This window comes from Lissotriton helveticus, chromosome 1_1, assembly GCF_964261635.1.
Source record: "Lissotriton helveticus chromosome 1_1, aLisHel1.1, whole genome shotgun sequence".
NCBI classification, from domain to species: Eukaryota; Metazoa; Chordata; class Amphibia; order Caudata; family Salamandridae; genus Lissotriton; species Lissotriton helveticus.
In genome coordinates, this window is record NC_136057.1 from 1,727,459,812 (window position 1) to 1,727,476,067 (window position 16,256).

A 16,256-nucleotide genomic window follows, 5' to 3' on the forward strand; every position below is an offset into this window, starting at 1 on the left:
CCTTTAGACCAGTCCTGCAGAAATGCACTTGTGGCTCTTGCTAAGGAATCCGGCCTCCAAATGAAGAAGTTCCAGTAGTTGGTGATTCAATCAGGATGCACGCAGACAGATCACACAAGGGCCAATAAGAGTCTGAATCTGCTGAAACACATGAGGATGCAGCTTCCAGTCGCTCAAATCCATCAACAACCTGGAGTTCCAGTCCACAACAACCTTCTCCTTCTTCTTCTCCCTGGAGATACTCTACAATCACTGAAATCTGATATTTTTGGCAGAAGTGCCAAATGTCCTTTGTGATCTCCACCAACAACTTGGACTTGGTTCCCCAATCTTGTTGATATACCTGACTGCTGAGACGTTGTCCATCTGCAGTGGGATGCAACAATTGTCCATCCAAGGAGTGAGCATTTGAATAGCAAAAGAACCTGCCAATAGCTCTAGGCAACTTATGCGAAGGTCCAATTCGTGAGAAGCCAATGACCTCCATTGGAGATATCTCTTCATCTGATGCCCCAGCCTATATTTCTGGCATCAGACTCGATCACTACATCTGGGAGAGCACCATAAATGGCACTACCATTCTAGGCATCCATATGCAGCATCCACCAGTTCAGTTCTTCCTTGGCCTTGTCGGAGAGGTGAATTTGATCATTGAATGACAGGACGCACTAGAGATTGGCTCAGCGATAACTCCAGAGATCCTAGCAGGCTGGTCCCAATGGGCAGTTTGCCTCCTTAGAAACGCCAACTACACATCTCTTCAGAAAGGGGTCGGTAGTGCTGCGCTGCACCTTGGGGGTTTTCCCCTTCGCACGCCCGGTGAATCGGCTACATTCTTGGCGAAGTTTATAAAAGATCCAAAGAAGGGGTAGATTGGTCGTGGCAGGCATGCCAGGACAAGTTACTGGATGCCATTGGTCCAATTACCAAGATCTTAGATTTGGCAGAGGAGGCCCGTAGCTCGGGTGCCCTTATTGATCGTGAGGTTCTGTTGGCTGTTTTATGGCGAATGCAAACTGCGCCCATTCGACAGAAAGGCGTAGGTCACTCCTAATAAAGGTGGATCCTAAATTGGGCGATCTGGCCTGTTCGGAGGCAGGAGCGTCAGCGCAGGGAGGTTTGTTCAGCGAACATTTTATAAAGGAACTTGGTAAATTTGTCGCAACATTCACGTCCCTAGATAAGGCGCAGGCGAACATAAAGAGGGTCTTTAGCCCTCGGATTTTCCACGGGACTGGTCGGGGCAGGAGCCGCCTGCCGGCCGAGGACAAAACCAGCAGCCCCAGGGAAGGGGGCAAGGCTCCGGACGTGGCTAGTACCAGACGGACCAGCGGTTTACTCATTTCTACCCCACCAGAGGGCAGCGTTTCCACCGACGGGGCGGCTACAGAGGCCAATACGGAGGTATCAATGGTAAGTGTCTTACCCGCAGCGCAGGTGCGAGTGGGTCACAGGCTGGCGCTGTTTTTCCCCGCTTGGGAAGCTCTTACCAGGAACGCTTGGGTGCTTCAGGCGGTAAGGGGTTTCCAAATAGAGTTTTTTGGGTCCCCCCGCCAGAGCGTTCGGCCTCAGCCGTTAGTGTTTTGCTCAGCGGACGCAGCCATGGTGGAAGAAGAGGTAGCCGGTTTGCTCAGAAACGGAGCGGTGTGTCGGACAGAGGTTCATCCTATGGGATTCCTCAGCAACATCTTTTTAGTGGACAAGAAAGATGGGGGTCGGAGACCCGTCATCAACCTGCGACAGTTCAACGAGTGCCTAGTGTACAGACATTTCAAGATGGAGGACATGCATCTGCTCAGAGATGTCCGCCGGCCACTCGATTGGATGGTGATGTTAGATCTGAAGGACGCGTACCTGGTGGTACCGATCTTCCCTCCGCACAGGAGATTCCTCCAATTTCTTTGGCAATGTCAAGCCGACGAGTTTTGCTGTCTTCCGTTCGGCCTCTCTTCGGCCCCTTGGTGTTTCACCAAGGTCCTCAAGCCGGCAGTGGAATACTTGAGGGCTCAGGGGGTCCGGTTGATCGTCTACTTAGACGATATTCTCATTATGGCCCAGTGTTCTGTGCAATTGTGGGCCCATCTGTGGATAGCGGTGGACTTGCGCCAACGGCTGGGGTTCCTGATCAATGAACAGAAATCCCTCCTTTCTCCGATCCAGCAGGCTTCTTTCCTGGGTTTTGTAATAGACTCAGATTTGTCCACGCTCAGTCTGCCCTCCAGAAAGGTGGTGAAGATTAGTCACGAGATTCGTCAAACCCTGGCCAAGCAGAGGACTTCCTTACGTCAAATTGTCCGCCTGGTAGGCCTTTTCTCAGCCTCTATTCAGGCAATCTTTCCGGGCCCGCTGCATTACAGGGCCCTGCAGCGCCTGGAGGCGCATCACTTGCAGAAAGGCCTAACCTATTCCCAAGTGGTTCTGCTTACGGACGAGGTGAGGGAGGAGTTGGAGTGGTGGCTGTCACACATGGAAGCGTGGAACGGAAGAGCAATCTTCGGTTCTGCTCCCGATTTGGTAATTGAGTCAGACGCTTGCAGGTCCGGCTGGGGAGCACGGTGTGGGCAGTTCTCCACAGGCGGAAGCTGGTCTCCTCAAGAACAACAGCTTCATATCAACTGCCTCGAGCTCTTGGCGGCCTCCTTTGCGGTGCGGTGTTGGACCAAGGACAGGGTCCAAGCGTCGGTCCTTTTAAAAATGGACAGGTATATCAATCACCTGGGAGGCACGCGGTCCAAGGACCTGGCGAACTTGGCTAAACAGTTTTGGGAGTTTTGCCTCTCCAATCAGGTGTCAGTCACAGCGGAGTATCTTCCGGGGAAGGAGAATTTGGTGGCAGATTGGCACTCCCGCCATCTGCTAGACGCCAGTGTTTGGAAGCTGGATCCGGAGAGTTTTCAGTATTTGCAGGATCGTTGAGGTCCTTTCTCCATCGACCTTTTTGCCTGTCGGCTGGACCATCAACTGCCCCGGTTCTTCAGTTGGAGACCGGATCCGTTGGCGGTGGTCAAGATTGGAGTCGGGAGTGCGGTTATGCGTTCCCGCCATTTTCTATGATAACCCGGGTGGCGGCCCAAGTTTGCAGACAGAGGGCCTCGGTGGTCCTGATAACGCCGTTGTGGAGGTCGAAAGTTTGGTTTCCAGTTCTTCTGGAACTTTCTTGGGATTTTCCAATCCGACTCCTCCCGACTCCCCACCTCTTGTTGAGTCCAGAGGGGACTCCTCCCCGACTGGTGGAGGGAGGCTCTCTCCAGTTGATGGCGTGGCGGATTACAGGCAACGTTGGTGTCTGCCAGGTCTTTCGAGTCACGCTGAACTCCTGTTGTCCAGAGCTTGGGCGGACAGCACGTCCAAACGTTACAAATCAGTCTGGACGCGATGGGTATGTTGGTGTATGCAACGGGAGGTGGATCCCGTGGTCGCGGATTTGACTCATGTCCTGAACTATTTGGCGGATTTGGCACAGAAGGGTTTAGCGTACAGATCAATTAATACTGTTCACTCCGCAATTTTGCGGGGCATGCTCCTGTAGACGGATCCCCTTTGGGGGAACATCCTTTCGTTTGCAAACTTCTTAGGGGCATCAGATTCTCACTTCCACCGGAACCCCGTTATTCGGTACTCTGGGACGGGAATCGGGTATTGAACCTACTGTTATCTTGGCAACCAAATCGTTTCCTCTCCAGGAAAAAGTTATTGGCAAAATTGGCGATGTTGCTATGTTTGGTGTCATGTAGGGGAGTTTTGGACGTTCGAGGACTGGATATTACTGCAAGAGTTTTCTCTCCTGATGGTGTTACTTTCATAGTGAGTAGACGCACCAAATCTAATTCACGCACAATCTCTTACGGCTTTTATGGAAACACCTAAGCTCTGTGTGGTGCAATGCTTAAAAGCCTATGAGGAAGCCACGGAGGAAGTTCGACCTCCAGGCGAACGACAACTCCTGATAGCCCTCAAAAAACCTTTCAGAGCAGTGTCCTCTCCCACTATAGCCCGTTGGGTGCGCTGGATTATGCAAGAGGCGGGCATTAACACAAGAGCTTTTGGTGCGCATTCTGCTAGAGGAGCGATGGCTTCAAAGGCTTTTAGCCTTGGAGTGCGGTTGGAAGATCTCATGAGGGCAGCGGATTGGTCTTCGGATTCCACCTCCTTTAAAAGGTTTTATTTTAAGCCGCTGTTGAATGTGGCTCAGGTGGTTGTCGACAAGCTTTGAAGTAGCATAATCCTCGCCTCCGGTCCTGACATAGAATAGAAATTTGCCTAGCCTACGAAAAGGTAAGTTTCAATTCTATTAAGGACGCGGAGATGAGGATTATCCCTCCCAGCGAGCACGTGGGTTGCTGACCCTCCCCGTATGGTTGTAAGTAATCTATTTCGATATTTAATATCTTTTGATATGCTTGGAGTCAAGGTATATATTTTTTCATGCAATTCTGCGATGCAATGATGATTGTCTTAGTAGCATTATGATGTCAATAGCAAGTCTTGAATCTGTCTTTGATATGACTTTTATTCAGGTTTGAGAAATGGTGATTGATCGTTATGGTTTGTTTCAGGAAATGAGAATGCGAAGCAGTCTGGTTGAGCATGCAAGAGATCCTCCAGCGAAGAAAGAGGGACTACAGGAAGTGACAGCATGTCTTATTGGCTGAGGAACATTGACAGCGTGAAAGGACTATGAAGAGACTGTTGTTTTTCTTTTCCCTGCTTATTCGAAATGTAGTTTGTTATTAAAGTTATGATGAGCTGCTGTGGAAATGTTGTTATTAAAGGCGAAGAAAGAATGAGCATAATCCTCGCCTCCGCGTCCTAAATAGAATTGAAACTTACCTTCTCGTAGGCTAGGCAAATTTCTACTCTTACACTGTATTACTGTGTTGCTTCAGAGATTGTTTTTTATTATTATTATTTGTTTGCTTGATTGGTGTTTGGCAATGTGGCTTTGATGTTTTAAGCATTGGAGGCTGAATGCTCAGTTTGGCTGTCGCGGGGCTCCTCTTGTGCCCCCACAGTGCCCATTTTTTCCTTTCACCAATCTCTCTGAATATAAACTCCTCTGCTTGCCTTGTCAAGCGACCCATGCGGGTTGCTCCTTCCCTGTTGGGCACGAAGTGAACCATGCCATAGCAGTCTACTCCTCTGCACTCTACGATTTTCTACTCTGCACCACTCTACTCTATGTCAATGCATTCCAGACCAGCCTACTCTATAACACTGTACTTTTCGTCACTGCATTCTACACCACCCCAATCCAGGTCGCTTCACTATACTTTGCACAACTTTACTCTACACCACTCCACTCTATGCCACTTTGCAACACTGCACTATGCCAATACACTCTACGACAATGCACTCTACTCTGTACAACTCCACTCTACATATATGTCAATACACTGTACAACACTCTAATCTTCTCTGCACCATTGCAGTCTCCACCACATTATGCCATTACTCTATACACTTCTATGCCACTGCACTCTCCCCTGCACTACTCCATTCCACTTGACTCTACCCTGCACTACTCCGCTCTATGCCAATCTGCACCACTCCACTCTATGCCACTGTACTCTAAACCACTGAATTCTATGCCACTGCACTCTACACCATTGCACCACTGTAGTCTATGTCAGTGCTCTGTACGCCACACTACTCTACCCCAATGCACTATATGGCAAGGCACTCTACAAATCTACTACACTCTACTCTGCAACACTGCACTCTCTGCCACTGAACTCTATCCCACTCTACTCTGCACCACTGCACTCTACGCCACTGCACTGCACAGAACTCCACTCTACGCCACTGCACATTTTTCCATTCCACTATACTCTACTCTGCAGCACTCTCCGCCACTCTACTCTGCACCACTCTATGCCACTCTTCTCAACACCACTCTACTCTACTCTGTATCATGGCACTATATAACGTTGTATTCTCAACCACCGCACTCTATGCCTCTCTACTATGCATCACTCCACTCTGCGCAACAGCACTCTACGTCTCTGCACTCTACGGCACTCCACTCCACTTCACTCTACTATGCTCCACTCTAATTTACACCACTGCATTCTACAACACTGCACTGTATGCCACGAAATTCTATGCAGCCTCACTCAGTGTCACTATACTCTGCAACAGTATACATTAATGCACACTACACCAGTCCACTCTATTCTACATCACATTACTCCACTTTACTCTAAGGCACTCTACTCTATGCCTGTGCACCCTACGCCACTGCGCAACTGCACTGTAAACCAACACCACTGCCCCACTGTACTCAATGCCACTGAACTCTATGCCACTCTACACTACGTCAAAGCACTCTACACCACTGCACTCTACAACAATGTACTCTTCAACACTGCTCTCGATTCCACTTAATTTCTACACACCTCTACTCTGCACTACTGCATTCTATGCAAATCCACTCTCAGCCACTGCTCTCTACACCACTCTACACCACTGCATTCTACAGCACTGCATTATATGATGCAGAACTCTATGCCTCTTCACTCTACACTTGTAAACTCTACAATAGTCTATACCATAACACTCTACACCAGTCCACTCTACTCTACGTCACTTTACTACTGGTTGCACCACTGCACTCTACTTTATGCTGATCTACTCTATGCCACTGCACCCTACGCCACTGAACTCTGGGCCTCTCTACTGTGCACCACTCTACTCTATGCCAATGTATTCTATGCAAGCCTACTCTAGGCCCCTGCACGTTTTGCCACTGCTCTCTTCACCACTCCAGTCTAGGCCACTCCACTCTACTCTGCATCACTCCACTCTGCGCCACTCCACTCTACACTGCTCCACAACACTGCACTCTATGCCAATACACTGTACACCACTCTAATCTACTCTACACCACTGCACTCTACACCACTTTATGCAATTACTCTGTCACTCTACTCTATGAAACTGCACTGTACCCTGTACAACCCAATTCCCCATCACTCTACCCTGCACCACCCCTCGATGTGCGCCATTCTGCACCCCTCCACTCTATGTCACGCTGCTCTAAGCCACTGCACCACTTTAGTCTATCCCAGTGCTCTGTACGCCACTCTACTCTATCCCAATGCACTCTAAGAAACTTTGCTCTTCAACAATGCACACTCAGCCAATGAACTCTATGCCACTGTACTATACACCACTGCACTCTTTGCCACTGTAATCTATGCCACTCTAGTCTGCATCTCTCCACTCTGCATGTGCTACTACATGCCTTGCTACTGCACTCCATGTCACTGCACTCTATTAAGCACCACTCTAAATCTATGCCACTGCATTCTACGACACTACATTGTATTCTGCTGAATTATATGCAGCTTCACTCTATATCACTATACTGAGCAACAGTCTACACTAATCTACTCTACACCAGTCCACACTAATCCACTTACTCCAGTATGCGCCATTGCACTCTACTCTGGGCCTCTCTATTCTGCACCACTCTACTTTATGCCAATGTATTCTATGCCAACCTACTCTACATCCCTGCACTTTCTCCACTGCACTCTACACCAATCCAATTTATTCACTTCACTCTCTGCAACACTGTACTCTGCCCCGCTACACTCTATGCCAATAGACTCTATGCCAATGCACTCCATTCTGTAAAAACTCCATTCTACGCCAATGCACCGCACTCTTTGTCGCTGATCTCCATGCCACTCTACTCTGCACCACTGCACTCTAGCCACGGGACTCCACAGAACTCCACTCTACGTCATTGCATTCTTTGCTACTCCACTCTATGCCACTGCACTCTGCTATGCAGCACTCCACACCACTGCACTCTACGCCACTCTATTCTGCACAACTCTATGCCACTCTTTTCTACACCACTCTACTCTGTACCACTGCACTCTATGCCCCAGGATATCTTCCCCCCGGAGAAATCATCTTCCCAAGTGAAAAATCTGGGAGTGATGCTTGATGATGCTCTCTCCTTCAGCCCACACATTATGGGGATATCTGGGAAATGTTTTGGCATCCTCAAGATGCTAAGGAAGTTTCTTCCTCTGCTGTCCCTTCAATATCGGAAGACAGTAGTTCAGGCGTTGGTGGGATCTAGGCTAGATTACGCTAATGCGCTTTTTGCGGGTCTGCCCAAGTATCTCCTGGCCAGATTGCAAATTGTTCAAAATTCGGCGTCCAGAGCTATTTTCGGCTTGCCGAGGAGAGCCAGCGCCCAACTGCTTTTGAATAAGTTGCATTGGCTGCCTATCTCCAAAAGAATCCGATTTAAAATTCTCACGCTGGCCTTTAAAGCCCTTTATTCTATCGGCCCTAATTATATTAGGAAGCGGACTGCCTTCTATGTGCCGCGGAGGATGTTACGATCTGCCGATTTGGCTAAATTGGAGGTGCCCCCGGCCAAGCGTGTCCGGATGGGAGAACGATCCTTTCAATTTGTGGTCGCTCGCTGTTGGAACGAGCTTCCTCTCTCCCTGCGCAAAGCTACGAGTCTCCTGGCTTTTAGGAAAGAGCTGAAGACCTTGCTCTTTTCCGCGTAATGATTAAGACTGTAGTGCTGCTGCCTTTTGTGTTTTCAGGTTTCAGGTCTCTTTGCCAAAGCGCCGGGACGCCCTTTTGGGCAGCCGTGCGCTCTAAAAGTATGGCCTTAACATAACATAACATAACATAACACTGTATTCTATGCCACTCTACTCTGCACCACTCTACTCTGCGCAACTGCACTCTGCACCACTCCAATCTATACCACTCTACTCTAAACCGCTGCACTCTATGCCACTGCCCCACTATAGTCTATGCCAGTGCTCTGTACGCCACTCTACTCTATCCCATTGCGCTCTACGCCAATGCACTCAATGACACTCTACTCTGCAACCCAGAACTTACCAAACATCAGCTTATGATTTCTGAAAATACACACATTTTCATCATGCATAGAGAATTATGGCAAACATATATGAATTCAACCAAGCAAAATGTCCCAATTTAGTACACTGGGATGCTCACAGGAGGGCTTCCTGCAGGTAATTAGAGAGCTACCAGTAGCTCAAGAGCAACTTGCCGGAGAAACCTGCACTATACTTTTACACCACCCTACTCTGCACCACTGCACTCTATTCCACTCAACTCTACATCACTCCACTCTGCGCCACTGCACTCTATGTCACTGCACTCTACTATGCACCACTTCAATCTACACCACTGCATTCTACGACACTACACTGTATGCTGCTGAATCCTATGCTGCCTCACTCTAAGGCACTATACTATGCAACAGTCTATACGAATGCACTGTACATCAGTCCGCTGTACTCTATGTCAATTTACCCTACTCTATACCATTGCACTCTACGGCACTCTTCTTTATACTACTGCACTCTATGCCACTACACTGTACGGCAACACCGCTGCCCCACTGTACTCAACGCTCCTGCACTCTATGCCACTCTACTCGACATCACTGCACTTTACAACACTCAATACCACTGCACTCTACGAAAGTCTACTCTGCAACACTGCACTCTATGTCACTGTACTTTACGCCAACACCGCTGCCCCAATCTACTCTATGTCACTGCACTCTACACCACTCAACACCACTTCACTCTACGATACGCTACAACACTGCACTCTATGCCACTGAACTGTATGCCACTCTGCACTGCGCTACTGCAGTCTATGAAATCCACTCTACGTCACTTTACTCTTCATTCTCCACGCAACTGCATTCTACAGCACTCCACTATATGCCACTGCACTATAATCCATCACACTCTCTGGCACTATACTCTAGTCTGCACCACTCTACAACAATTTACTCTGCACCACTTTACTGTGCAGATCTTTGCACCACTGCACTCTACAACACTGGACTCTACACCACTCTACTCTACTCTGCACCACTACATTCTAGGTCACTGCACTCTACTATGCAACACTGTAATGTACGCCACTGCATTCTCTGACTCTGCATTGCATTTCGCCAAATTCTATGCCACTGCACTCTACTCCCCTTCACTCTACACCACTATAATCTGCAACACTCTATGCCAATGCACTCTACACCAGTCACCTCTACTCTACGCCACTCCACTGTTAGCCACTATATGCAGCTGCACTCTACTCCACTCTTTGCCATTCCACTCTGTGACACCCGACGCCACTCTCTATGCCACTAACGTTTAGCCATGCTGAACAACAGCCACGCTGGTACACATGGCTGAAACACATTGGTAAAGTCAAGAGCTCTTGCATAGGCGAGACCTAAATAAGTAAATAAATAGTTTATTGTGATGATTATTTAAAATCTTACAATATTACACATCTCAGACAAAGGCTAAAAAAGACTACTTTCTCAATTAAAAACACTAAAATATCATTACATCAAAATTATAGATCATTAAGTTTATACAGGCGAGACCTACTTGCTTTGCCAATGACTCGTTAATAACTGTCGGAGCTCAGACTTGGCAGGACCGGGACCATGTAAAGCTGTGTTCAGGCAGCTCTGCCAGGGCAGTTCAATCCAGACATTTCAGATCTCGGTGGCAAACAGAGCTCTGCAAATGAACTTCAGCCCTGCCCTGTATCACAACCTAACAGACTGCCAGTTCACCTCAGTCCCAACGAGTTTCAGCACTTTCACCATTATTTTTCAATTTATAAATGCATTGTTTGGGCTTAAAAGCCATGCTTCCCGGCCCCCCTCCCATAAGAAAATAAATCAGGGAATGAAAGTGATAATTGAAGATCAGGCACTAGAAGTGAGGCAGAATCTCTGGAAGTGTGACCATGTGAGGCTCAATTTCAAAACACTCCATTAGCTGCCGGTGGAAGCGATGATTAAACTTAAAGGGGCTTATTAACAAGCCCCCTGCGCCGCCGCTACATCACTTTTCCCATTCTAAAACTGACACACCGGGGGCACAGGGGGCTAGTAAATAAGCCCCAAAGGTCTCTGTACCGTACACAAAGCACACTTGAAGCAAAGTCTGAGTTACTTTCAACCCATTGGCTGCCAACCAGGAATCTGCGGTCAGCGACAGAGCCCTTTGTTACCCAATAAGCCTTAAAGGGTCTAAACAACAAAGGCAGCTCTCTGGAGGTTGAAGGATCAAAGCTTTGGAATGTCCAGAGCCCGAGCTGGACAGTTGAACCCAACCAATGGGGTCTCTAGAAGACAGAGAGGCAAGTGTGTGTGTGTGTGCGTGTGTGTGTGTGAGGAGACTTGGACACGAATATATTCACACACTATCTCTGTGAGGACTACTGTATTCATATGCTATTTCTATGGTGACATGAATACAATGATCATCACATTCTACCTTTGTGGGAACTTTCATCACAGCTGAAGACACCATCTCTATACAGACCCTAGTGCTACTGTGATCACAACCACCTCTATTGACATTATCACACACCACCCCAACTGCAGTGATGAGATGCAACCTCTGTAGGCATCATCTGAAACTACCCCTATGCAGACATTAACATTGTATGCATTCCTAGGGAGGTGTTGTCCAACAACTATTTTGGCAAAAATGTAAGCAGCTAATAAAGATCCGGGTCCACTTGCCCATATTCCTTGATTCCATATGTTAATTTCTTTATGTGTTAGTTCCTTTATCTCCTAAGATTTTAAGCACTAACAAATAGGTTAAATACAGTTTAAAGTGCCTTTCTGTAATCAAGACATACTTTTGGATACATTAACATAATCTGTCTTTTGTGTATGCCCCTAGTATATATGCAGCAATTCATATACTGGGAGAGTAGTGGGACAGGTGTGGCGCCGCGGCCAGGGCGACTGACGCTGGAATCTGGGGACCAGGGTTCGATCCCCGGCTCCGGCGGCAGGTTAGCCCAGCACCATGTGACTCTGGGCAATAGCTTGCTTAATCTTCCCGACGGCCCCCAGCGCCTAGAGACCCTTACAGGTGATTGTGCGCTTTACAAATGTGGATTATTATTATTATATACGAATACATTATAATGTTGTCTGTGTATATTGTTGCTAAAATAAACATTTTGCCATGTGCCCTTGACTGTATACAATTACAAATAGTATTATGGACTAGGTCCTCACAAGGATGGTAGCACATGTTCAAGTCCCTACAAGGATGTGCGCGTGATTAAATAACAGCATATTTGCTCATTTGAAGCGGGATCCTGTATCATGATTTTTTTCATAACATTTTTCTGTTACTGGTATATTTTAAAAACATTGGGAAATGTTAGTCCCCACAAGGCAGGTATCCCCATATAGTCCCCACAAGGATGGTAACACGTGTATGCGTGTGTGTGTGTATATCCATACCCACACACAAGGACAAAGTCAGATTTAAACATTTTAAGCAAAAATGTAGGCTCATGTATTGTCACAAGCAATTGCTGATTTGCAGTGAAAAGCACTTGGATATATTACTAACATGTGTGTTACTGCTCCACAATCACTGATGTCTTTAATTTTTGTGTATATATATATATATATATATATATATATATATATATATATATATATCGGGAACTCGACCCAAAGCTATTGGAGTATTTTATATGAGCACCAGTTGCGTTACAGAAGAACACATTCATTTGTTACGCACGGGGAGATTAAGTGATTTGCCCAGAATCACAGGATGTTGAGCATCCCTGCCGAGACTTGAACGCGGTTCCCCCAGCTTCGAGATCGACAGCTCTAGCCGTTAGTCCACATCCTCTCCCAAATTGTACTATGAGTACATGCACAGCCCCATGCAAAATTTCTAAATAAACAAACTTGCCATGCTTTAATGTGGGAAGGGCTGGGATAAGGTACACAAGTGAGTAGTCCAAACTGCTGGAAACGTATGCATAATCTTAGAGATGCTCAGCAAACTCAACACTCAAGGACTAGAACATAGCCTAGCAAACCTACTTCACTTATGGGAGCTACCTGATATCCAGAGGAGTCAAGAAAACTTAATCTCAAACCCTATCACTGACTCTTAATGGAACCAGAGGTGTAGTTACCTGCCAGCCCCAAGGTCCTGGAGAGTAACGGAGCCTGCGCGTCTGTCCTCAAACTACAGTAATGCTCTGCCCACACTGACCCTTCCTCTCTGCTAGATCCTTTTCTGTAAAATTAGTCAAGCCTTCTTGGCTCTTAATTTTGCCCTGCTTCACAGGACTGGCAGCTTTTCCTTGCCTGCAGGTGTATTTCCATCCCTAATCTCTGTTAACAATCTGGTGCTCCTCCAACTGCTGATGGTTTGTAAATACGACTTGTCAGGATGCTGGCTAAAGATGCAGCAACACCTGGAATTTCAGGATGTTGGAGATGGGACTCATGGGGCTGCTTCCAGCAATTGTAGGAAAATAGATGATTTGGGTTCTTGAAGGAAAGAAACCTGGATTTTACTGGAACTTCTAGGTGCTACATGAGTGTTAACTAACAATAATAACAATACCAACCATTTAGGAAATGTAACCGTGCATGGCAAATTCCTAGAAGAAAGAAGGGACCTGCCTTTTATTTATTATTCAAAACAAATATTTGCTTAGCAACGTAGTTGCCATGCTAAATAAAGCATGGCTTATATATGGGATAAAAGAGTCCTTAATTTCAGACGGTGGTTTACAGTGCTCGACACCGGCCCTTAATCGTCAACACCGGGGCTTGTGACAGTCTGCCACAAGTGGCACTATTTGGGTAATTTAGAGTTGACCACAACAACAGTTAATTATTACTTTAGTACACAATAAAAATGAATATTACCTGGAGCCCAAGTCATTTGGGGCCTGAAATAGTCCGAATTGTCACACTTGTAGGAGTGTGATGGTTAATAGTTGTGTTACTATTATTTGCAGCATGTGTGGTGTAAGCTGTAGTAGCCTCCTGACGACAGCCCTGGCACTTATTTTTTTTTTTACAAATTAAGCACTGTAAAGTACATCCTACCATACATAAGGATATTGCAAGTCACCAAGGAGTTCTGTGACCATATAAGGACGAGGCCAAAGGCAAAGTTCCTTTGTTGGGTCATGGAACTCTGTGGTGACTTGCAATATGCTGAAAATGTACAGCATGGGGTACTTTATTCCTTAAAATACATGGTCACAACATTCTCCTTCCAACAAACCACTTAAATATTTGGTGTGTTGCTCCGTCATATGACAGAGATAGTTTAAATGCAGACATGACAAAAAAAATCAAAATCTATTGTGAATTTGTTTTTTTTGTTGTTTTTTTTTTTAATTATCGAATTCCAGATTTTAATACACTAAGTTCAAAATGATAAGTCACAAGCCTAGGGCAAGTATCTTTTTACAAGGCATGTCCACTGCAAAGCACAGCGTGGGGACAGAAATGGGAAAGAAGTTAGTGAACAAGGGGAAGGCAATCCACTGCTCCTCATAGGCGAAGTGTCTGTCAAAAGAGTTTGTGGGTATTTTGGTATTACCTTTTACCTGGAGAGAGAGGCAATTGTTCCTCAGTACTTTAGATGGCTTGTTGTAACTGCTTCAAATTCCAGACTTACATAAAAGGCGGACTTGCTGATCCTGCAGAGGTGGAAATCTGAGAGCGGACGGAGGTGGAGGAATGGGATCAAAGGTACATCCCTTTAAACATAAGAATTCACATCTAGCACTTTACGTGTATGAGACTAATGGTAAGAAGCACTAACAACTGCACAGGTTATCTTCAGAGTGCACTACTGGGAAAACAATACACCACCACTGTGCAGTGGCAAAATGAATTGATATGTACATGGTGAAAAAACTTTGCTCAGTGTAAGAAATGTATCAGTGCATTTGCTAGGAGAGTGAAAGGTAGACCCACCCAATCTTCCTCCCCCCTCCAAAAACAAAGGATGCTCCATCTAGGCACTAAATTTGATCACAAACCTCTTATTGCTGATCTTATGCTAGCTATAAAAAGATTATATAGGCTGACAAGCTCCAGAGAGGTTAAACTCTGGTAGGTTCAATGTGAAACACAAAACGAAGACATTGAAATGGCAAGTGGTAAACAAAGAAGAGGGCAGCAGTTGTAGCCAACATATAACTAATTAAAACTATGTTCAACTTAAGAAATGGCATGGTTTTATTAAAGCATGTGAAAATGACAATATGGAGCTGTACGGTAGCTGCAACTTTTTTTTAAATTCTTCCAAGATCTTTCGCCATTTTGTCATTTTAAAAGGGGAGCCTGAAAAAAACAAACATGACAATACTAATTGTAAATGTTCCTCCCTTATCGCTCATTTGTTTCCAATGCATGCTTGTACCACATTCAATTCCCAGATATTCCGCAGCAATGGCTAAATTCCAAACAGCATACACAGCTACACCAACAATGGGCAGAACTTGAAATTCTTCTGCAAGGCGAAGGTCTCTTTTCATGGGAGAGAGAGTGTGTGCCCTCCTCCCCAGCCCTTTTCCTTGTATATGATGGTTGGAATTCTCGGTCAATGTGACTAAATCGCGACAAGGAGGAGAAACGGACATTCAGCTTCAGGTGGAAAGACTCAGCCGAAGTTGTGTAGCGATAATCTAAACATGTCATTGGTGCAAATCCAGTTGTTGTCCACATTCTTCAGAATAAACACCTGATGAAAGCCCATGACTGGATCCTCATCAACCTTAAGCTGTCCCACCACCATACTAAGAACAAAACTGTCTGGTGTTGGTTGGTGGTCTTGTGCAGTGATGGCATGCTCTATCTTCTGGAAAGGAAGGGACGTAAGTTTCTCGATATTTGCAAGTTTTCCATGATACTGCATTCCTTCCCAAGTTAGGCATGATGCGTCTGTATATAATGGTCCTAACTGGCACCTGTCTCTGTCAAACATTTGAAAATAATGTTGAACGAAACCTGCTCCAATCTGCTCCCATATTGGCTTCTCTCCCATTATGAGGTGTAATCTGTTACCAGAAGCAAAGAGCCTCGCGCACACTCCCAGACCAGTTCTCCAGTATGGCGGCGGCAGAGCGCGCGCTGCTACCGCCCCTCCCACCTCTGTGTGAAATTAAACACATCAATTAGTAATTTCTAGTAAAAAGGTATTAGAATCAGTTTACTGTAACAGATTTATAAAAAAATAAAAGATGGAGCTCGCAATGTTTAGATAAATGCAGGTAAATTATATTTTTCTTGTAATATCCCTTAGCGTGAAAAAATAAACATGTTCCCACAACTATCTCCTTTGTGCTCCCCACTATGTTTTTGAGAAAAACAAGATCAGAAGAATGAAAAGCAGTTTCAGTTGTTACTTCTTTGT

The 16,256-nt window shown here is 46.0% G+C and overlaps 1 pseudogene across 1 annotated transcript; it reads right to left on the minus strand.

Moving 5' to 3' along the window:
• Positions 1-15,055: 15,055 nt before the first annotated feature.
• Positions 15,056-15,989, minus strand: LOC144833506 (nuclear transport factor 2 pseudogene; annotated as a pseudogene). The gene has a single exon (XR_013610967.1). The product of XR_013610967.1 is annotated as a nuclear transport factor 2 pseudogene (transcript).
• Between the last annotated feature and the right edge of the window lie 267 nt (positions 15,990-16,256).